This window comes from Papaver somniferum, chromosome 7 (assembly GCF_003573695.1).
Source record: "Papaver somniferum cultivar HN1 chromosome 7, ASM357369v1, whole genome shotgun sequence".
Classification (NCBI taxonomy): Eukaryota; Viridiplantae; Streptophyta; class Magnoliopsida; order Ranunculales; family Papaveraceae; genus Papaver; species Papaver somniferum.
This window is the reverse complement of record NC_039364.1, coordinates 124,665,537-124,690,738: the sequence shown is the minus strand read 5'-3', so window position 1 is coordinate 124,690,738 and position 25,202 is coordinate 124,665,537.

The following is a 25,202-nucleotide window of genomic DNA, read 5'->3' as shown; positions in this document are numbered from 1 at the left end:
CCATTCTCCATTTCTCTGGCTTTTTCTTTAATGTATGCATTCCTCTTCGTGTAGTTATTGTTCCTCACAAGTTCTTACTTGTGTTTCATCTTTCCCTTTTCCTGCACTATTAGTATCTCATAACAGTATGATCATAATATCAAGTCTGCGGCATTTTCACTGCCTCAGTTTCATTTCCATATACATATTCGCAAGCTTGTTTGCTTACATATAATCATTCTCGCAAGCTTACTTGCTTACTCATTTTCTTATGTAGTCTTATTTTGCCTTCCTAGTTAAAGGTCTTATTTTGCCACCTCTTGTCATTGCGACAAATCGCAGGACGTCTTTGCACTTTCATGCAAAAACCCATTGATCTTGCCTTAACTTTTTCTTTTGTATTATTGCCTCTTCAGGATTGTTGCGACAATATGACAGGCCTAATATTCTTGCGAAAATAAAGTCCCATGACATTGCCGTCTTGCGACGAAATCGCAGGACGTCTTCACACTTTCATGTAATGACCCATTGATCTCGTCTTATCTTTTTCTCTAGTATTATTGCCTCTTCAGGATTGTCGCACAAATATGACAAGTCTTAATACCCTTGCGAGTAAAAATCCTCATGACATTTGCATCTTAAGACACTTATCAGCTCCCTAATGGAAAGTGCCGCCCTTATCTCCCCCTGGTTACCCTTCAGGTGGCGTACTTCTACCATACAAGGTTAGATCCTCCCATCCGGTCTTAACAACAACCAGTTGTTTTCGCAGCCTCTTGTCCATTTTACCTATAGGGCTTATGGTTACGAGACTGTACCCTAAGTGGGGTTTTCTTCGGGCCGAGTGCAGTATAAGCCAAGACTTGTCAAGAATGGAAAGGTACGTTCCAGACGCCCCTGGCACTCTTGACTCAACCATGTACCTCGGCGCCTTGATCAGATTTTGCACTCCTTGGGAGAGTCCTTATTACCGTAGTCGCCCAACCTAAGTCATAAGATTAAGCTGAGAATCCAAGGTGCCTCTCCCGGATGGGCTTTATTGACCCCAAATCTCCATGACTCAGGTTCCGGGGGCGGTGTAGCCTTTCCCTGAGCCATGCAACAGGTACCCCCTTATATGACGTACTTTAGGTCTTACATTTTCCTCTTGCGAAATTGTATTCGCGAACTAGGGTGTACGTCATAAAGATTCGCCCCTTTCTCTTTTTTTTTCTGTGAAATTTTCGCGTCTCTTTGTTTCTGCGAAATGTTCGCGTTTATTTATTCTCTCATTCATCTTTTCATTTCTGTCATCTCTTTCATTCATTCTTTCATTTCTGTCATCTCTTTCATTCATTCTTTCATTCTCATAATATCATATCATTTGAATCAAAATAAATATTCAAGAGAAATTCTAATACATGGTAACTCTGAAATTTTTATAGTTGTGAAATCTTTGTAATTCTGCGATTCTATCTTGTTTTGTAAATCAAATCAAAAATCTTTTTATTCTCTGCAAAATAAATATTCTAGAGAAACATATAAATTGAATTTTCTCAGTTTTCTGTAATTTTGAAATCTCGAAATCTCTGTAATTTTGAAGTCTTTGTAATCTTGAAATCTTAGTAATCTTTATAATCTTTGAAATCTTGAAATCTTTGTAATCGTGCGATTGAATCGCTTTTTGTAAATCAAATCAAAAATCTTTTTATTCGTTCTTAGTATAAAGTAAAATGTTCAAGGAAGTGGTACTTATCTTTCATGTGAGTCGTTGTTGTTGTCAAAGAAGTGAATAAATTCCTTGAAATGTATGAATTTCGCGCAGAAAAATGAAGTGTGAGAAGTGAGACTTGAACCCTTGACCGGATTCTTGGATTTTCTCGCTCCATACCAACTGTGTTAAGCCTCTCTTGCGAAGTAATCAAATTCCAACTGTGTGAGAGGCACTTCTGTATAAATTTCGCGTAACAAAAATAAACATGTGAGAAGCAAGAATTGATCCCGCGACCTGCTACTTGCATTCATGCCTCCTGACCAACTGTGCAAGCTTCTTTTGCAAAATATCTCTGCGAAATTATCATCAACTCTCTTCTGTGCGAAATAATCAAAGAAATATCTGTGCGAAAAAAAATACGCAGGTGTTGGGACTTGATCACACGACCATGAACTCATTAACTTCGCAGATGACCAATTGTGCTACCTCTTGTTTGCGAAATAATAAAACAATATTGCGAAATTATTCATTTCTTCGCTCTCTGTAAAAAGGAATAAAACTATGTTCGCAGGCAAATTCGAACTTGCGACCACGAACGCACATACTGCTCTCTGGACCAATTGTGCAAGAACCTTTCTGTGAAATTAACGCATAACTTTTTTCCTTATTCTTTTATTCTCCCATGCAAATGAGAAGAAAATGAAAAATATGTGTCTCTGTGAATTCGAACCCATGACCTATTTATTGTTCGCTCAGCCTTGAACCATCTGTGCGAATTTCTGTTTGTGACAGAAATTGCAGTATCTGCGTCTTATCTTTTCTTCGTCCTTCCTTAACTTCTTTCACATTTGCCTTCATCTCCTGAACATGAAAATCTTCCACTGAAACTTCCATTTTTTTTCTTAAATTTCACCACAACAACTAATTTTTTCTCTCACTCTTTTCATGTCTTTGATTGCTGATGATGTTTACTCCCTGAAAGTGTGATTTCTTCCATAAAATTTCCATTTTTGAACCTAAACTTTGTAGATCTAGAAAAATATGAACAGTAGCTAATCTTCATGGAAACTTCTTGAACCAAAAAGCTACAAGAGGGATAAATCCTTTACTCCTCCCTGTTTCTAGCGCCAAAATGTAGTTGCAGGAAATCCTACAACACACCCCTTGTACTATCACGACTATAATTTCTAGATCTAAACTTATTTGATATGAAAATAAAGATAAAGATAATGAAAATAGAAAATAAGACGCAAGATTTGCGTGGTTCGATCAATTTGATCTACATCCACGGGGTTAGGTTTCACTATGATCATTGAATTACATGTGAATTACATTGAGACTCCATTAATGAGTATTTGGAGCCCTCTCTCTCTATGGTTTTTGGGGAAGAATAAGAAGATAATAATAATGCCACTTCCTTTTCTCTCTCCTACCTTTCTCTTTATATAGGATGCTACCTAGTGGATGGTAGCTCATATACATCTAAGATTTCCACTAATTTCGGATCTGGCTTGCGATGATATCGCAAGCTTACAAATGTTAATTTCGCAAATCTTCTAATCTTCGAAAAGTTATTACATTTTTCTTATGTTTAAGCTAATATCACCTATTGTGTCATTTATCAAAGTGCTCTGCGACATTTTTATAATGCGTTGTTAAGAATTTCGCGAGCGTATCGTTGTCGCGAAATTCTGATCCTACATATTGCCTCTTTTTTCTTGAATATTGCTTGAAGAGCGATCTTCGGGAAAAATCCATTGTTGTAGTTGTTGGAGAGAGATATGTGTTGTTGGAGTAGTCTTTGATCTTTGTTGATGAAGGAACGAGCGAAAGAATACTGGACTTGAAAAGTACGTACTTGCCTCTATTTTGTGAAGTTCCGGAGCGTTGCGAAGTAAATAAGAAGTATCATCTCTTGAAGTATGTGAAGTATGAAGTATCCTTGAAGAAGTATAAGAAGTACTCAATCCTCGAAATATATAAGAAGTATGAAGTATCCTTTGAGAAGTATAAGAAGTATTCAATCCTCGAAATATAAGAAGTATCCGTCCTTGAATGAGAATAATAAGTATTGCCTCTATTCATGCGAAATTATTACTCCATTTTTGGTGATACTTGCCGAGAAGATAAAGAACATAAAATGTTTTCTTGGTAATCCATAATTGCCTCTGTTCTTTCTAAGAGGGTAGAATCCTTGAGAAAATGTTGAATATGCGAATTGTTTCTTCTTCTTTCTTTGCCTCTGTCTCATGTTTTGTGCTCATGCAATAGTATAATCTCTTCAAGTTGCTTATAATTGTGCGAAATAACTGAGCGAGATAATCACATCATTCGGAAGAATCATATTCTGCGAAATTCTGATACATTCTACGAAATTTTGAATCATTCTGCGAAATTCTAAATCATTCTGTGAAATTATGAATAATCTTGCGAAATTCTTGAATAATCCTGTGAAATTCTGAATAATCCTGAATAATTCTGCTAAATTCTGCGATATTATTGCGAAATTCTGCAATATTATTCCGTACAGTTTTGTAAAGTACTTATGCGAGTATAATGCTTATGTGATGATTATGTTATGAAATGTGTATGCGATGTTTATGCCATGAAATGCTTATGCAATGCTTTTATGATGCGAGTATGATGAGAATGCTTATCTATTGCAATGTATAGTTAATATTTGTGTTACTTAGCTCAGTTTGCCGTCTAAAATTGATGTAGCTTTAAATTGCCTCCATTCTCCATTTCTCTGGCTTTTTCTTTAATGTATGCATTCCTCTTCGTGTAGTTATTGTTCCTCACAAGTTCTTACTTGTGTTTCATCTTTCCCTTTTCCTGCACTATTAGTATCTCATAACAGTATGATCATAATATCAAGTCTGCGGCATTTTCACTGCCTCAGTTTTCATTTCCATATACATATTCGCAAGCTTGTTTGCTTACATATAATCATTCTCGCAAGCTTACTTGCTTACTCATTTTCTTATGTTAGTCTTATTTTGCCTTCCTAGTTAAAGGTCTTATTTTGCCACCTCTTGTCATTGCGACAAAATCGCAGGACGTCTTGCACTTTCATGCAAAACCCATTGATCTTGCCTTAACTTTTCTTTAGTATTATTGCCTCTTCAGGATTGTTGCGACAATATGACAGGCCTAAATATTCTTGCGAAAATAAAGTCCCATGACATTGCCGTCTTGCGACGAAATCGCAGGACGTCTTCACACTTTCATGTAATGACCCATTGATCTCGTCTTATTTTTCTCTAGTATTATTGCCTCTTCAGGATTGTCGCACAATATGACAGTCTTAATACCCTTGCGAGTAAAAATCCTCATGACATTTGCATCTTAAGACACTTATGCTCCCTAATGGAAAGTGCCGCCCTTATCTCCCCCTGGTTGCCCCTTCAAGGAGGCGTACTTCTACCATACAAGGTTAGATCCTCCCATCCGGTCTTAACAACAACCAGTTGTTTTCGCAGCCTCTTGTCCTTTTACCTATAGGGCTTATGGTTACGAGACTGTACCCTAAGTGGGGTTTTCTTCGGGCCGAGTGCAGTATAAGCCAAGACTTGTCAAGAATGGCAAGGTACGCTCCAGACGCCCTGGCACTCTTGACTCAACCGTGTACCTCGGCGCCTTGATCAGATTTTGCACTCCTTGGGAGAGTCCTTATTACCGTAGTCGCCCAACCTAAGTCATAAGATTAAGCTGAGAATCCAAGGTGCCTCTCCCGGATGGGCTTTATTGACCCCAAATCTCCATGACTCAGGTTCCGGGGCGGTGTACCTTTCCCTGAGCCATGCAACAGGTACCCCCTTATATGACGTACTTTAGGTCTTACATTTCCTCTTGCGAAATTGTATTCGCGAACTAGGGTGTACGCATAAAGGTTCGCCCCTTTCTTTTTTTTTCTGTGAAATTTTCGCGTCTCTTTGTTTCTGCGAAATGTTCGCGTTTTTATTCTCTCATTCATCTTTTCATTTCTGTCATCTCTTTCATTCATTCTTTCATTTCTGTCATCTCTTTCATTCATTCTTTCATTCTCATAATATCATATCATTTGAATCAAATAAATATTCAAGAGAAATTCTAATACATGGTAACTCTGAAATTTTATAGTTGTGAAATCTTTGTAATTCTGCGATTCTATCTGTTTTGTAAATCAAATCAAAAATCTTTTATTCTCTGCAAAAGAAATATTCTAGAGAAACATATAAATTGAATTTTCTCAGTTTTTTGTAATTTTGAAGTCTTTGTAATCTTGAAATCTTAGTAATCTTTATAATCTTTGAAATCTTGAAATCTTTGTAATCGTGCGATTGAATCGCTTTTTGTAAATCAAATCAAAAATCTTTTTATTCGTTCTAGTATAAAGTAAAATGTTCAAGGAAGTGGTACTTATCTTTCATGTGAGTCGTTGTTGTCAAGAAGTGAATAAATCCTTGAAATGTATGAATTTCGCGCAGAAAAAGAAGTGTGAGAAGTGAGACTTGAACCCTTGACCTGCTTCTTGGATTTTCTCGCACCATACCAACTGTGTTAAGCCTCTCTTGCGAAAGTAATCAAATTCCAACTGTGTGAGAGGCACTTCTGTATAAATTTCGCGTAACAAAAATAAACATGTGAGAAGCAAGAATTGATCCCGCGACCTGCTGCTTGCATTCATGCCTCCTGACCAACTGTGCAAGCTTCTCTTGCAAAATATCTCTGCGAAATTATCATCAACTCTCTTCTGTGAAATAATCAAAGAAATATCTGTGCGAAAAAATACGCAGGTGTTGGGACTTGATCACACGACCATGAACTCATTAACTTCGCAGATGACCAATTGTGCTGCCTCTTGTTTGCGAAATAATAAAACAATATTGCGAAATTATTCATTTTCGCTCTCTGTAAAAAGAAAAAAACTATGTTCGCAGGCGAATTCGAACTTGCGACCACGAACGCACATACTGCTCTCTGGACCAATTGTGCAAGAACCTTCTGTGAAATTAACGCATAACTTTTTCCTTATTTTATTCTCCCATGCAAATGAGAAGAAAATGAAAAATATGTGTCTCTGTGAATTCGAACCCATGACCTATTTATTGTTCGCTCAGCCTTGAACCATCTGTGCGAATTTCTGTTTGTGACAGAAATTGCAGTATCTGCGTTTTCTCTTTTCTTCGTCCTTCCTTAACTTCTTTCAAATTTGCCTTCATCTCCTGAACATGAAAATCTTCCACTGAAACTTCCATTTTTTTTCTTAAATTTCACCACAACAACTAATTTTTTCTCTCACTCTTTTCATGTCTTTGATTGCTGATGATGTTTACTCCCTGAAAGTGTGATTTCTTCCATAAAATTTCCATTTTTGAACCTAAACTTTGTAGATCTAGAAAAATACGAACAGTAGCTAATCTTCATGGAAACTTCTTGAACCAAAAAGCTACAAGAGGGATAAATCCTTTACTCCTCCCTGTTTCTAGCGCCAAAATGTAGTTGCAGGAAATCCTACAACACACCCCTTGTACTATCACGACTATAATTTCTAGATCTAAACTTATTTGATATGAAAATAAAGATAAAGATAATGAAAATAGAAAATAAGACGTAAGATTTACGTGGTTCGATCAATTTGATCTACATCCACGGGGTTAGGTTTCACTATGATCATTGAATTACATATGAATTACATTGAGACTCCATTAATGAGTATTTGGAGCTCTCTCTCTCTCTCTCTATGGTTTTTGGGGAAGAATAAGAAGATAATAATAATGCCACTTCCTTTTCTCTCTCCTACCTTTCTCTTTATATAGGATGCTACCTAGTGGATGACAACTCATATACAGCTAAGATTTCCCCTAATTTCGGATCTGGCTTGCGATGATATCGCAAGTTTACAAATGTTAATTTCGCAGATCTTCCAATCTTCGCAAAGTTATTACATTTTTCTTATGTTTATGATAATATCACCTATTGTGTCATTTCTCAAAGTGCTCTGCGACATTTTTGTAATGCGTTGTTAAGAATTTCGCGAGCGTATCGTTGTCACGAAATTCTCATCCTACAAAAGTCGTGATAAAATTGGACTTTGATGTTATATAATAATACTATGACATTGTATAATAATGATCGAGAATATCGATTTCTCTCATTGTTATAGCTACGGATCTTCAACAACGATGGTGCTAAACTTACAACCTTTGGGATCATTGGAGTACTTGGAAGGACAAAGATTTCAAGGAACGTTGAAGATTAGACTATGGAATAGGAGCCACTAAAGTTTATCTTTTTGTATTCCATATGTATTAATAGTTTTGTCACTAAAATTGACAAAGGGGGAGATTGTTAGAGCATAGCTCGGTCAACCTCGCATGTGTTGCTATCTCAAGCATGTTTGTCAATGTTAGTGATCAAAACTATAAGTCTTGATTTCTAGCCTACATAGTTAAGTCTCGGACTAGGATAGAAAAGTGCAGTTGAGATCAAGGACTTCATGGCGATTCATCATACAACGACGAAGATCTGTACAAGGAACCGTAGAACTTCATCAACAAAAAGGTATGTGGAGACTTGAACTTATCTATCACTCAAAGTCTATCTCTTCTATCTCCTACTTCTTATGAGACAAAAATCGTATGCTATATAAACTAGATCATACACATTTGACATTTCGAGCTGAGCATTCATTGCTTATCTTTTATCTTGAAATCGTGTTTTGGTAAAGCGTTTCGCTTTGATCAAGTTTATCTTCACCTAGTGACGAAAGCCATGAAAAGTTTCAATCACCTTGAGAATTGCTCTGACGTGAATCGGTCTGTGAATAACGGCTACATACCGTCCTCTGAGAATGTCTCAATGATTGAAATGAGAGTTTAGATTACATAACCATGTATTCCTTGAACCGAAGTTTTCGAACTTTGTTGATCAAGAGAAATCGGGATGATTCTGGAATTGGCTTGCCAAGTCCGCGATCTTTCGGAAGTTCTCGGCCGAGAATTTCTGCTGGGATTTTCCAAATACTCGTTTGTGTGCTTAGTCCGCGAACTCAGTTCGCGAAACCAGTCCGCGAACTGGCGGAAGTTCTCTTTCTGAGAATTTCTGCCGAGTTTGGAAAACTCAATCGATTAACTTAAGTCCGCGAACTTGTTTGTGAACTTAAGAGGTTATGATCTAAAGATGTGCTCTGAACTTGAAACATTAAATTACTAAGGAATGCTTTATGCAAACCGTGGCTATAATGTTCATGAGCCGATTCAATCGAATCGAATCATCTTTGCTTCAATTGTGTCTTGTGTGGTTACATAAGATCTCATAGCAATTGAACAACTCTGTAACTAGTTCATTTGAGTCAATTGAACTAGTTATGGTGAAGAAGAACAAGGTTAATATGAAATGCTCATATGGTTAACCTTTTGGTTTACTATGTTGAACCAACATACACGTACACGTTTGGGCATGGTTTTCACGAACCCAGTAAACGTCTACCCAAGTGTGTGTGACAAGCTAAGTTTTCGATCTAACGGTTGAGAAATATTAGCTTGAATCTAAATCAGGTTTTCATCTAACGGGGAATAAGGATTGCTTTGTAACTAAGGCAAAACCCTGATTTAAAGGCTATATAAAGGAGACATCTAGCATTGTGCAAAACTAATTCTCGCACGTCTTTGTGCTACTAGTGCGCCCGCTAGAGTCAATCTCCATTAAACTTTGATTTTCTTCTCTAAAATCAGGTTAACGACTTAAAGACTTCTTTGGGATTGTGAAGCCAGACCGATACTACTTTATCGTAGTTGTGTGATCTGATCTTGCATCTTATATCGTACGAGTACAATCGATTGATTGGCTTGAGATCGTGAGAGTTCTCCGATAGGAAAGATAAAGAAGTCACAAACATCTTCGTCTCACTGTTTGTGATTCCTCGACAATCCGCTTGTGTAGTCAGGAAGGATTGTAGAGAGGTGATTGATTAATCTAGGTTGTTCTTCGGGAATATAAGACCGGATTATCAATTGGTTCTTGTTACCTTGATTTTATATCTAAATACGGAACAAAACCTAGGGTTTATCTGTGGGAGACAGATTTATCCTTTTATAGACTTTTTTGTGTGAGACAGATCTGTTTATTATCAAGTCTGTGATTTTGGGTTACAACAACTCTTTCTTGTGGGTGAGATCAGCTAAGGGAATCAAGTGTGCAGTATCCTGCTGGGATCAGAGGCGTAGGAGTACAACTGTACCTTGGATCGGTGGGAGACTGATTGGGGGTTCAACTATAGTCCATTCCGAAGTTAGTTTGCAGTAGGCTAGTTTCTGTAGCGGCTTAATATAATGTGTATTCAATCTGGACTAGGTCCCGGGGTTTTTCTGCATTTGCGGTTTCCTCGTTAATAAAACTTCTGGTGTCTGTGTTATTTCTTTTCCGCATTATATTTTATATAATTGAAATAATACAGGTTGTGCGTTCGTGATCATCAACTTCTATAATCCAACCTTTGGTTGTTTATTGTAGTTGATTGATCCTTGGACATTGGTCTTTGGTACCGTCCAAGTTATCTCTCTTTGATAAAGACTCGCAGATTTATATTTGCTTGAGTAAAGATCAAATCGAGAGATTGAGATAATAACTCCTTGAGATACTTTCTATCTAGATTGAGTCTGACTATCTAGTTGATTCTCTAGCAAAGTGTTTCGTAGTTAGTCCATACATATTGCTAATCGAAATATTGGGTGGTGTTGTTAGACCTCCGCTTTTTCACATATGGAATACAAAAAATAAATAAATAAACTTTTGTAGCTCTTCTTCCACATGCCTAATCTTCAACATTACTCGAAATCTTCGTCACTTCCAAGTACTCCAATGATTCCAAAGGTTGTAAGTTTGGCATCATCGTTGTTGAAAATCCGTAGCTATAACAATGAGAAAACAAAATTTCTCGATCATTGTTATACAGTGTCATAGTATTATTATACAACATCAAAGTTCAATTGTATCACAACTTCAACAACAATACTATGGTGATATGTATCACTCCCCCTTAGTCAATACTCCATCTCACATGGAAACCACTCCCCCTTACATAAAGATCCGAAAACCATATGTATTTGTAGTGTGAACTACACATTAATTCTCCCCATTTTTGTCAATAAAATTGGCAAAGGTATGAAAACAGTATCCTAATGAAAATTTCCATAGAGACATTTCATGACCAAAAGTAAGCACATATCAACTTATTTAGATGCAATCATATAGCCGAAGCTAAATGCTTTCATCGAGGAGTTTATAAACATATAAGATAACTCCTATAATATTCCACAGCCTCACTCCCCACAAAGATTTGGCAATTAAGTACAAGTTCAATTAAGAACTCTCCCCCATAATATGTCATTCCCAAAAGAACAACAAGAGCGACCTTACTTTCACAAGAAAAGAAGGATTTATTTGGACATAACAAATCACATACGAATATGAATTTGAATCCAAAAATACTCAATTAAATTAACCACAAGAAAACCCATGATTAATTTAATCGGAAATGCTCAACATAAGAGAACTTACGGAGCCGCACAAGATATACATAAAGAATATGGATCATGGAAGATCAATACTGCGAAATAGACAAGGATTCATTATATTTTCCATCACTATTTGCACAGTGACATACAATAGACATAATCCTCGTAAACAAAATTTCATCCTATCTTCCATCAATACTTACATAATGACATAATAGGCTTAAAACTTTTTTCATGTCAAAAGTTCATTCATTCTTTTATCAATACTCGCATATTGACATACGAAAGACTTAACTTTTGACAAGGTATGGGACAATCATATTTCACGGACGCAAACACACATATCCCATAACATATTGCAATATATAAAACAATAAAGATTAATACTGCAAAGATCATCTTCCAAACAACTTTTTAGAATTTAATCAAATAAACTTAAAAAATAAAGATGAAAACATTGGACATAGCTATGTGTAATCACAATAATTGCTACTCCAAACTCTAGTAATCCTTCTCAAAAACAAGAACAAATTCTCATAAGAAGTTTCCTAGGCATCAAGACAAACTCGTAATGCACATATAAGATGATTTTTCCTTAGAGGGTAGAATCAATCTTTTTCGCCCGGATTTACACCAGGAATAGCTACCAAAGGCGTATAAAAATATTTTCTTAACAAAGAAGAACATACAAAATCATTCACGACCATGCACCATAGTTCACATAAAATGATTGTGAACATCTAAGAATCCCATCGTAATGCGTACTACTGCCCATTCTTGAACTTCCTTCTTTATGATTCACCAACAACATTCTTGTAAAAGCTACAAGTGAGATTAGAAGAGTATTACTCCAAGAATCCAAGTGCCCAAGTCCAAGAGAAGTGGAACAAGTGCGACGAAACGGAGAAAAACACTCAAAAACAAGATACGGGACAAAAACCAACCCCAACTCCTCCAAATTTAGGATTTCTCATCGTCATTTTGAAGAGAATTAAAATAGGAAGAGGATGCAAAAAGAATGAGGTCATTCTGAGTTCGGACGAAGAAGTTACGACCAACACAAATTTACCGAATACCGACGTCAAGTATGCAAACGAATTTTCGTATCCTGGAGAAGTATGCAAACGGGTTTGCAAAAGGATTTTCGTATCTTGGAGCAGTATGCAAAGGGGAATGCGTACTTAAACCCCTGAATTTTGATTTTAAATGATGTTATGTATACCTGGTACGTGTACCATGTAGTCCAAACATCCCGAACTATTATTTTCAAATCGGAACATTTAAGAGCCTTAAACACAAATCAAGTTAGGTAGACATGAACGATACACAAGGTATATAGATCATCATAAAACTTTCTCAAGCTTAGAGACATACCTTTTTAGAAGAATCCGATCGAATTCTATAATGTTATCAAACATTCAAAATTATACCCAACATAATATGTGGGCCCCAGTTCTTATGCTTCCCTCACCGTATACATAACATGGCATTTCTTGGTGAGGATGCACTTCCAACTCAATCAAGTTGTGTTGAGGTGAACAATGTCTTGCTCACCATGGCACCAATAGAGAGTTTATTTCCAGCAACTCTTACATCTTGTAGTGTTGAGAAACACCCAACGAACTGTTTTTATAAGTCTATCAAAGAACTTCAAGAGAACCCAAAAAGATTTGTGTTTCGGATTTCTTGTTTTCCAACTTATAAAAAACAGTTTCTGCAGATAGTTCTTACTACTGCGAAGGGAAACTCTTTTGGTAAAAAGAGATGTCCTAGCTTCTTCATAAAAGAAGACAATACTACTATCTTGATGGGAAGTATCAGGAATTGAGCAATGAATCGATTCATGCTTTGAGGTGATACAGTCTAAAGAATGAGATTTAAACTCCTCTTGTAATTCGTTCAGTATGTTACAACCAATTGGATTACACAGAGGAGGGGCATGGCTCTGACTGATTATTAAATCAATATCAACCTTAACATGAACATGAACATTATTCATCATAACTAGATTCAGCCTATCAAGAGATTCTTGTTCTTTCTGGAGGTATACCTCAACATCAAGAGATAAGCTTTCTAGTTTCTTTTCAAGCCCTGGGAACACTTCAAAGGATTTTAAACCTGGAGGAAGTTTAGACAGAATTTCTTCTACAGATTTTATTAAATCAGTCATGGAAGAGAATTATGAAATCCCTGGATCTGGTGGTGCATTTATTGAGATATCACTACTATCCATATAGTTAGATCGCTACAAACATAGACTTACAAGGTCTTTAAACGTGTTTGCCTGCTCTGATACGAATTGAAAAAGCGGGGGTATAACAACCACACCCAATATTTCGCTTAGCAATCTGTATGGACAAACTCCAATATACTTTTAAGAGAATTAACTAGACAGTCAGACTCAATCTTAATAAAAGTATATCAAAGAGTTGTATCTCACTTTCTCATTTCAATACTTACTCAAGCAAATAGAAATCTGCGAGTCTAATTAATTGAATACAAGAGAAATCACTTGAACGGTACCAAAGACCAATGTTCAAAGATCAATCAATTTCAATCAACAACCAAAGGTTGGATTTCCTAATTGATCAATTAAACGCACAACCTGTGATATTTCAATTATATAACAAAATATAATGCGAAAAAGAAATAACACAGACACCAGAAGTTTTGTTAACGAGGAAACCGCAAATGCAGAAAAACCCTGGGACCTAGTCCATGATTGAACACACATTGTATTAAGCCGCTACAGACACTAGCCTACTACAAACTAACTTCGGTATGGACTGTAGTTGAACCCCAATCAATCTCACACTGATCCAAGGTACAGTTATGCTCCTACGTCTCTGATACCAGCAGAATACTACGCACTTGATTCCCTTAGTTGATCTCACCCACAACTAAGAGTTGCTACGACCCAAAGTCGAAGACTTTAATAAACAAATTTGTATCACACAGAAAAGTCTACGGTAATAGATAAATTTGTCTCCCACATAAATACCTACGAGTTTTGTTCCGTCTTTTGATAAATCAAGGTGAACAGGAACCAATTGATAACCCGGACTTATATTCCCGAAGAACATCCTAGTATTTATCAATCACCTCACAATAATCTTAATCTACGCGGCGAAAAAAGATATTGTGGAATCATAAATGATGAGACGAAGATGTTTGTGATTACTTTTATATCTTGCCTATCGGATATATCAATCTCAAGACAATCGTTACGATTGTACTCAATACAATAGAAACAGCAAGATCAGATCACACAACTACAAGAAAGTAGTATCGGTCTGGCTTCACAATCCCAATGAAGTCTTCAAGTCGTTAACCTACAGGGTCTCGGTAGAAACCTAAGGTTAAAGGAGAATCGAATCTAGCTAATACAACTAGTATCACACAGGAGGTGAGTGGATTAGGTTTCCCAGTTGCTAGAGTTCTCCCTTATATAATCTTTCAAATCAGGGTTTGCAATCAATGTTAGCTTAGTAACAAAGCATTCAATATTCACCGTTAGATGAAAACCTGATTAGATTCAAGCTAATATATTTCAACAGTTATATCGAAAACTTAGCTTGTTACACACAAATGAAATGCACGTTTTAGGTTTGTGTAACCGTACCCAAACATGTACATTTGTTGGTTCAACAATAGTTAACCAAATGGTTAGCCATATGAGCACTTTCATATTAACCATATTCTTCTTAGTTCAAATGACTCAAATGAACTAGTTAGAGAGTTGTTCAATTTCTTAGATCTTATAGAAGTATACAAGAAAAAATCGAAGCAAAAACGATTTGATTCACTCGAATTGATTCATGAACTTTATAGCCACGGTTTGCAAACTTGCATTCCTTAGTTAATATAAGTATAAGTTCACGAATAATCATTTTTAGATATAACCAACCTAAATACGCGGACCAGGTACACGTACTTAAGTACCCGGAATAAGCTTGTAACAGGTTTACAAACTCCAGCAGATTTTATCGGGAAGAGAACCTCCGACAGTACGTGGACTCTTGTTCCGGTTTTCCTGATCAACAAAGTACGCATACTTTGGTTCAAGGAATAAGGACTTATACATGTATGTGTGACCACACAATGCTTATATCCAGCATTGGTTATATAATCTAAACTCTCATTTCAATCATTGAAACATTCTTAGAGGACGTTATATATTTGTTATTCACAGACCATTTTTCGTCAAAGCCATTTTCAAGTGATTGAAACATAACATGACTTTCGTCACTAGGTAAATATGAACTTGGCCAAAGCGAAAGCTTACCAACGCATATTTCGAGAAATAGATAAGCGAGATAAACTCGGCTCGAAATAGCAAATGTGTATAATCAAAGTGTATATAGCAAAACGAATTTTGTCTCAAGATAGGAGATAAAGTAGATAGAATTTTGAGTGATAGATATGTTCAAGTCTCCACATACCTTTTACTCGATGAAGTTCCATCAGTTCCTTGAGTAGATCTTCGTCTTGTATGATGATCGCCATGGATTTTTGAGCTCAACTACACTTTCTATCCTAGTCCGAGACTTAGCTATAGTAGACTAGAAATCAAGACTTATAGTTTTGATCACTAACATTGAAAAACATGCTTGAGATAGAAACGCATGCGAGTTCGACCGAGCAGTGCTCTTACAGATTGTTCGGTCGAACTCGCAAGCATTCATATCTCAAGCTTGTTTGTCAAATTTAGTTGATCAAAACTATAGTCGTTATTTCTAGTCTATTTACAGGAGTTTCGGACTAGGATAGATTGTGTAGTTGAGCTTTAGACTTCACGACGCGTACAACTGAAGACGAAGATCTACTGAAGAACTCGGAGGAACTTCATCAATAAAAGGTTGTAGATGGGGTAAAATAATTTGCTAGTTTTTACGGAATTGAGGAGACGACAGTGCGGAGGAGACTCCTTGAACCGAGCAAAATGTTCAACCTCACACAGATGTACTGCAAAAAGGGAGTGCTTTGAATTCGAGAGATCAATCTGTAGTACCCCAGCCTAAACCAAGACAATGGCCGTTCCAGAGTAAATTCGGTCACAAGAGAGGATGGGTCGATCTGTAGGAGGGAAGCTGAGAAATTTGTGGAATCGATGGTAATCAAAGATTGTAGGTGTGTTATGTATTCTGAATAAGATAAGTTCTGAATGATTGAATCTCTGTTGAGAGTGATTACTCAGATGTTGAGTTGTTAATCTTGTGTTGTCTGTTTGACGTGAGATTCTTGTTGTTTTCAATCATGATTCAGAGACTTATTTATATTGTTGGAATTGTAGACACCATGATCCCATGAAGTGTGACAGTTGATGGAATCAAAGAGTGGGGAAATGGAAATCTTGTTTGAAACCAGTTGCTCATCGTGCGGAGACTTGGTCGATTTTCCATCCACTACTTTATTAACTCCTTCAATTTATTGCACGACTTGCGCACATTCTATCGTGTGTATGAACACACGTGCCGTAGACCGCCAGACAAAACCCTAGTTAATATCCCCCCATGTGACACGATTGACGTCTCGTGGTGTAATTAGTCAGTTGTTGACTTCATGACTTCATGGGACGATGAGTCCATGTATTTGCTGTTCTGAGACTCATGAATTGAACCTGTCTGTTGAGACAGAGGTATAATTCTCACGTTGATAGTTGAGGCGAGCAAGTATTGCTCATTCGATAAATTGTTGAATATTGAGGGTTGAACCAATATTCCTTGATTTGAGCAAATATTGCTCATTTGAGCAAATGTTGCTCATTTGATGAATTATTGGTAGCGTGACCAAGATAAAATATAAATTTAAAATACTGGTAATTGAACCGAGCATTATTAATAAAAGTGCTGATCATGAGATCGTCGTAAAGTTATTGGTGTTCGAATCTGGAATTATGATCCTTGGACTCAGAAACCCTAATTCGATAAATTGATGACCAATTGATGGTTTATTTGAAAATTAACCATGGAATGAAGGAGGGACCAGCTACATGGGATCATGTATCGGCCATGTAGCGCCTATATGCTCGAGTGAGCAAATACCAAGGTCTCTTGAAGAGTTGGTGATTTGTTGATGAAAGAATGATTAAATGCTGGTTTAATCATTTATTAGAAAAATGCTCGTCTGAGCCTTAGGTGATAAAACCTAATTAATTATGAAGAGATGAGGGACCGACCAAGGGGTCATGAAACCGGCCCTGGATGGTCATGGGATCGAATGACGACCGCTCTATGAAAATTCCAAATTTATTTGGAAGAGTTTTGGACCTAATACGTGCAATTGCGCAAATTAGGTCAATTCATGAAAATATGTGGGACCGGATCCGTGCGACCCAAAGAACCAACCTTGGTCGGTCAAGGTAACACTCACATCGTCAAAACGTCTGTATCTCAGTCCTGAGAATCCTCATTGTATTTTTTAATAAACTTAATATTTTCTCCACGAAGTTATACGACAAGTTGAGTTTTGGGAATTCTAATTGGCTAACTAATTTTCTGGCGTGCGTTTGAGCAACCATTTGAGAAAATATGACAAAATCAGGGTTTTGCTGAAACTGAGGAAACTTCATGGGATGAAGGAAAATTATTATAAAATGAAGGAATGATGAAGCGTGGGACCGCTGAGGCCAAGGAATGGCTGGCCGGTCAGTGACCACGGTCCCATGGTGCCTTTCCTAATTTTATATTATTTTTCATGATTTTATGAAAATATCATGAAATCAAGGAGTTTGTTGAAATTAAGGAGTTTCCTTGAAGTGAAGGAGTTTCCATGGGATCAAGGAAACAAATAATATTAACATAATAAAATAAGGGCGTGTGGGACCGGCTTTGAGCATGGTCGGCCGGCTGGGGCCCGGTCCCGTGCGTTTCCCTAATGTTATGTAATTTTTGTGTATTATTTCTATGATTTGAAGGAATTTTCATAATTTGAGAGAAATACCATGAAATCAAGGAATTTCATGGGATCAAGGAAACTTAAAATAATAATAATAAAATAAAGAGACTGTGGGACCGGCTAGGGCATGGCCGGCCGGCTGGGGCCCGGTCCTACGAGTTTCCCTAATTTTATATTATTTTTTCATGGTTTTATGAAAATACCATGAGATTAAGGAGTTTTCATGAGGTTGGGGAAATATTAATAAAATAATAAGGAACCATGAGGTGTGGGGCCGGCCGGGATCAAGGCATGGCCGGTTGGCCAATAAACACGGCCCCACGGCATTTTTCCCAATTTTATATTATTTCCTTGGTGCGAAGGAAACACCATGAAACTGAGGAGTTTCCTCAAAACAAAGGATATTTGTTCAAATGAAAGGATTTTCATAAGATCAAGGAAAATAACAAAAATATGATAAAATATAAAACTGGCATGGGACTGGCCACGGCACGGCCGGCCGGCTAGTGGGCCCAGTCCCCCAGCGCCTTGGTCAATATTTTATTTTTTTTTATTTTTTTTTCCTATTTTGCATAGGTTCATCGTTTCTTCGTATTTTGAAATACTCGTTCATGCATTCAGGTGATTGTTAGTGCATCATCGTCGAATACACTTGCATCTTTTGAGTCAGGGCTTACTCGAAGGTAACTCAGACGCCCATACGTTGAATATTTATTACTAACCCATGGAATTCTGTTGGGACCATAGATTGAAGTAACGAAATATTACGAAAATATTTGAATATTTTCAGAAATTCAGTGGATGAATCCAAGAATTTAGGAATAATTAATTGATGGCTCTATACTAGTACGATCGTCTAGGAGCATTAATTATTCTGAGAGACATGAGCTAGTTGAAGCGTCATATCCTTTATATAGTCATGGAAAACTGTTGTTTGTATCCTGAAGACGTTATTGCTCTATACTAGCAGGCAAGCTGTCTAGGAGCCATCCAATCTCGTGATTTTATATAGAAGTAATTACTGAAGTCTTCAGTATTCATGAGATATGTTGTTGCCTAGCCGAGAGACTACATATCTGCATGTACTCTGAGAGACAGTATTCTCAGTCAGAGATTCGATGAGAGACCCGTGTCTGGATACTCGCGTCGGATTGCTGGATCAGAAGTTCGTATAATTATGGGTTTACGATTTTAGCTTTTGTCGAAAATCCACCATCTACATTAATTCCCCTGCTTAGTGAGGAACAGTCGTGCTCCTCAGTCAGCATTAAATGGTGATTTTCCGGTTATAACAAAAATAAGTAATTGAACTTATAAGATAAAATGTTACCGGATTTAGACTGAATGAGAAAACCATGGTTTGAGCGCAAAACCCAGTGGCATAATAGAGCGTCAACCAGCGAGCATAAATTGGTGTAGAGCCGTTGATTTGATGGTGGAACCTTGGTCGGTTTAGGATTCAGGGATCCAGGACCAAGAAAGGAATCCGTTTTAGCGCGGATGTTCGTTCGTCCGTTCGTTAGTTTAAGAAACAAACAAAATAGACCTGAGTCTAATGATAAAAATTTTGTCTATGAGCTTTCACGAAAAACAAAATTTTATTTTTTAAATATGTGAGATTTCACAAAGTGGAATAAACTCTCATTTCAAAGGTGGATGCTCGTATGAGAGAATTTTTTTGAACAAACGTGCGTCTGTTAGTAATAAAATTTTATTTATGAGCTTTCATGAAAATTTTATCTTGGAGATTTCAGAAATCTTTGAAAATATACTCTCGCTTCAAAGACAGATGCTCGCGCGAGGGAGCAAATATATATACGTGAGTTTCACGTTAAATATATATATTTTGTAAAACCAATGTTTTGATTTTGAACAACTGTTGAAAGTAGACAATTATACATGGTGAAATAATGTCTATACGTAAGTTTTCACAATTGTAGAATGGACATCTGTCCAATTTTTGAAAAACCAGTGGATGTTAAAATTCACGCGAGTTGTTTACGGTTTTATGAACATCAAGTCATGATTTTGAATAATGAATTTTGCTCGTCTTTGAAGGTTTGAAGGAACGAGCAAGTTTTCGAAATTCTGACGTTATAGTCACTACAGCTAGTGAAATCGTAAATAGGTAAGAGTTAGATTGTTACCATTTTATTACGCGTTTGTTACTGGTATATCCATGACTCCATGTCTTTCGCCTCAGATAGTGGTGACTTCTGGTTACAACCACTCTTCTGGCCCTTCCGGGGAACGCTCCAGAAATATCAAGTCAAAGATGAAGACTTCTGCATATGTTCATGCCGAGGTGAATCAACCTTTCAGAGACGCTGGAAAGCTGATGCATTGTATGTCTTTCGATCATCTGGGAGTCGTCCGTGGTAGAATCAACGCCTTCTTAGCCTTAGCGGATGCAGAAGAGAAGCAGGGACGAGATGAGTTATTACTGAAAAGCAAAACTGAAGATGAAAGGCTTGCAGCTTATCAGCAAAACGCCGCCGGCTTCAGAAAATGAGACTAGCGGCTAAAGATGAAGTCAGATCTGGCGCGGAAGGCATGGCTTCTGATTCATATGTAGATCAATGAATAATTTCGTCATAATTCGTCATCAAAAAATTCAGAAGTTGGGTCTTCATTGAAAATGTTGTAGAATCTTCGTCCGATGGCGGATTTTCGTGATCTACCCATGTTTCTTCATCCTCAGAAAATTTCCAAGCTTTAGCAAAGAATATTTTCGGCTTTTGAGTACGTTTAAGGGCCGAAATTGACGAAACAGTAAAGTTCCAGGAGACTTTCAGAAATCTTTCAGCTGGCATGTAGTCCAATGTTTCAACCACATCTCTTTGATCGTTTATCCAATTGTTGTGAATTTTGGATATGTTGTAGAGGACATCCATGCAAAGAGAATTGTATATGATCCATCCCTAGATTCTTCACCAATTTCTCCCAGATCGCCTCTTTGTGCAAGACAATGTAAAATCGTCTCAAACGAGCTTGTTGTAAAACGCCCCTGTTGTGTCTTTAGACCATTTGCTTGTGTCTTGAACACTTGATGAAGGATTTCAATGCCATTTATTAATTTTGAAATCTGAACCCCTTGATTGATACATGAGCATGGTGCTTGCAGTTCCATCTTGTTTCTGTCAGTCGTAGAAACATCACTTCTGAAAACTCTTGTCACGGGACCATAGCTGAGGTTGCTCTCGAGAGGGGATGATGTAATGACCATGGTTTCATGTCCCAGTGGTATAATTCCTTTTATGATGAACGATTAGCACATGAGAGTCTGGTGCCACGGGTCTTGGACTGTGAAACTGGTCGTCATGATCAGTGGACCGTCAGTCCCCAGTGTCTTGTTAAATCTCTCTTTTTGTTTCCCCTTCTTCTGACAAGACCTAGATAGAGGACCCAGGTAGAAAAATTGATGTAAAGACCTAGGTGTTCGAATTTGGAGGTACCTTGATGAAGGACTTAGCAGAATGACCTGGTGGACACCGATGGACTGTGGAAGTTATGAACCCGTCTAAGAATTGCTGCCTGCATGTTGTATGCTCTGGAAACCGTGGGAACCTCATACGATGTGGAATTCGATGCTTGACCCCAACTTTTGAATCTAAGAGACTGAGTTATTACATGAGAAAAGAATCACTCAATTTGGAGAGGTCAGCCAAAGAAGCGTGCACATTTGTAATTTGTAATCCCGTACAAATTTTTCAGATTTCGTAGACCTGGCGGTAAAGGCCATATCTTTCAGCTCGTATGTCCGATTTATGCGCCCTTTTGGTATGTTGTATCAGAGACATAAACGAAAATCTTTTGATGAGGAAGCATTGTCCCATTCCTCACCCATTGGTACGTTTTTGTAAACCCATGGCCTGAAGCATGTTGTATCTCATTTGTAGAGGTGATGAGAACATCTTGTAGAAGACTTTGGCTTGTGCATGTCCGTCGTGCAAGCTTTGGGAAGACTTTGATGCTAACATGTTTTCATGTCCACACGTCTTGATATGAGTCATTAGTGCTTGGAGAAGTATGATCCATCGAGTAACACTTCCAGACTTAGGTTGTAGAGAATGGACAGTTGATGGAGCTTTGTCATGAGGATGTTGCTCTTGAGACCGTTGTTAATGCTGAGATCTCGATTGAATTTTCTCCAGAAATTCTTGTTTATGCTGAGACCATGGACATAGTTCCTCCAAATATCCTTGTTGATGTTGATACCATGGTTGGAGTTGCTCCAGAGACCGAGAAGGCTAGAACCATGATTATCAACATAGTGTTGCTCCTCCATCCAGTGAGCCGCGAAGTGGATTTGTCTGGGAATTGATGATGTTCCGGCAAATAGCATCAGTGTACTTTATTCAATAAGATCAAGTCCCCAGTGTGTTGAAGGAGTTTGTGCCAACGTTGCATCTGCTCCAGAAGTATTATCACGGGATAATGAAGACCTATTGATTGAACTTTGATCGTGTCGGTGTTGAATCAGTGTGTCACCATAGAGATATTGTGTTGAAGATAGAGGAGCTATTATAGAAGGTGTACTCTTTGATTGGGAGTACAATTTGAAGGCTTCTGAAGAAGGTAGCATTCAGAGATGAGATGTTTTTTTACTTTCAGTTGGCCTTGGAGAAGTAGGTGATTGACAGTTGTTGTAAGGATTTTCTTAGATGCTCGAGTGTTGAGGCTTCACACCCTTTAAGCGTCCGATGTCGTAGGCTTGATCGTCTCGGCCTCGAGTATCCTTTGTTGATTCAGCATTCCTTTCGTTGCGGTAGTGGGATTCAACACTTGTGCGGACATCAGAGCTTTCTGATTTTGTGGTACACAAGGACACTTGTACAAGGCTATGGATAAACACCCAAATTGTTCTTTTCCGTGCTTGAACACCATCTCAGTAATGTATGTCTCAGTGAGATGCTCGATTCGGAGAACCGTCAGATTCAACCACTTGGTAAAATATTTCTGAAGTGAGATTACCCACTTATAGCGTCTTGCAATAGCAGAGATGCTAGCAGAATTGAGTCCCCATGCTAGAATAGCATGCGAGGAAATAAATGACATAGACATGGAGGAATGAGACTTGCCTGAGTGCAGTACCTTTGGATGAATGTCTATGCATCTTTCGCAGGTTCTTGTTTCAACCTCGTTAAAGTTCGAAATTCCTCCAAGTGCTCTGATGATGGAACGTCCGCCAAATATTCTGGATCAGAACTTTCTTCTTTGGAGAGATGTGTAACCAAAGGTGCTTTGTAAGTACCCATCTTTTCAGCGTGGATCCATGCTCGTCTGAAGGACATGTCATATCCTCGATTTTCCTGATTATGTAAAACTTGGCTTCCGTCCATGTCGAACTTATGTTCACTTTGAGAGTGATGTAGCCATAAGTATTTCTGAGCGTTCCTTCAAGGTCTCTGATTGAGATGGGAGCATGAGTATCTCCTTGTCGAGTGATGCATGTGGATCCGATGGTTTTCAGTGGAATGTTGTTGATGGCGGTGCCAGCATCGATCAACGTTCTTCCAAATTCGTTTCTTCTGAGATTGACCGTGGTAAGCAGTCCCCGTTCGTACATCTCTTGGTCTGTGGATGGAGGCTCAAGAAGTATTTCCAGAATGTACTTCTTGACATGATGTAGTTAAGTGCTTTGAACATGTCTCTCCTTTGTGCCTTCGACAGATAGAGCAATCCACGTTCGACCAAGGATTGAACTGCCTCTTTGATAGTTTGTTCAGAGATTGTAAAGATTCTGATTGGGAGAGGATTCTTGTGTGCTCCTTCAGTCCCCAGTTGAAGCAACCTTCTCTTTGAAAATGTGGTTCAAAACATTGCAGTTGCTTGTTGGATGATTGATGAATCTATGAAGGTGACAGTACCTGGGATTCTCCATTTTGCTTCAGTTGGCTCTCTTTGATGAACAACAATTTGATTGTATCATCTTGAACCTAGACTTCTGGTAACTCGATCACTTCTTAATTGTAAAGAGGGAGGTCTGAGTCTATCTGATCATTTCCCGTTTGTTGATGCTAGGTCGAGGTTTGTGCATCTTGCTTATCCTTCCTTTGTACTTTTGAATGAGCTGAGGTATGCTTGCGCGGCGGTTCGACTTTTCGTTTGCTCCCTTATGCAACATCGTTTGTGGAAGGATGGAGGTTTACTGCTTGTTGATCAGACGTCTGCTACCTCGAGTGTCTCGCGGTTCTTCAGCCTTTGTAGCCTTTGTTCTTTCCAGTAAAGCGGGTGCAGTAGTTGCCGATCTCTTCGCCGCTTCATGAAGCTCTGAAAAGGTATGGAAACGAATATTTTCCAATAAAGCTCTATAGACTGGGATCATGACGTTGATACAGAAGTCTACTAGTTGTTGCTCCGTGACATTTGGGTCATGGCAGTCCAGGGCTTGGACTCTGAATCTTTTCACGTAGTCATTGGGATTTTCACCGACCCTCTGAAACATTCTTCCAAGATCAGAGAGAGTGACTTGCTCTGACACGAAGAAATACTTCCTGTAGAAGGCGTTAATAATTTCTCCCCAATTGTTGATAGTCCCTGGTGCGATGTTGTTGTACCAGGTGTATGCCATGCCCTTCAAATATTTTGAAAACTCCTTGAGGCGAACAACATGGTTGTATTCATGTTCTCCCAAGGCTTCCAGGGAACGAGAGACATGTTCTCGAGCATTGCCAGTTCCATCATACAGAGTGAAAGTCGGAGAAGTGTAACCTTTCATAAGAGGGATCCTTTGCGTAGCAGCAGGATATGGAGGCTGGTGACGATGGACATGTGATGTCTTACCCTTTCCACTGTTCTCCAAAAGGCGCTCCAAATCTTCCCGATTAATGAAATTTGATGGTTTCTTTGCTGATGGATCGTCTGCGGCTTTGCGGACTTCGTCGTCATCCACCGTATGAATTGGAACCTCCTCAGGATCAACATCTGAGGATTTCTCATTTTCCTTTCCCTTTCCTTGAGTTTTCTCTGACATTTTGTCAGTGAGAGTCTTCAGATAATCAAACAACTCCTTCTGTATTGTAGCCATATCGGTTCGATTTTTGCAAGAGTTTCTTGCACTTTGATGAGATCAGTCATGGTAGGTGGTGGGTTTCCTCTGACTTCCTCAGGGTGTCGGCCGAACAGAGGAT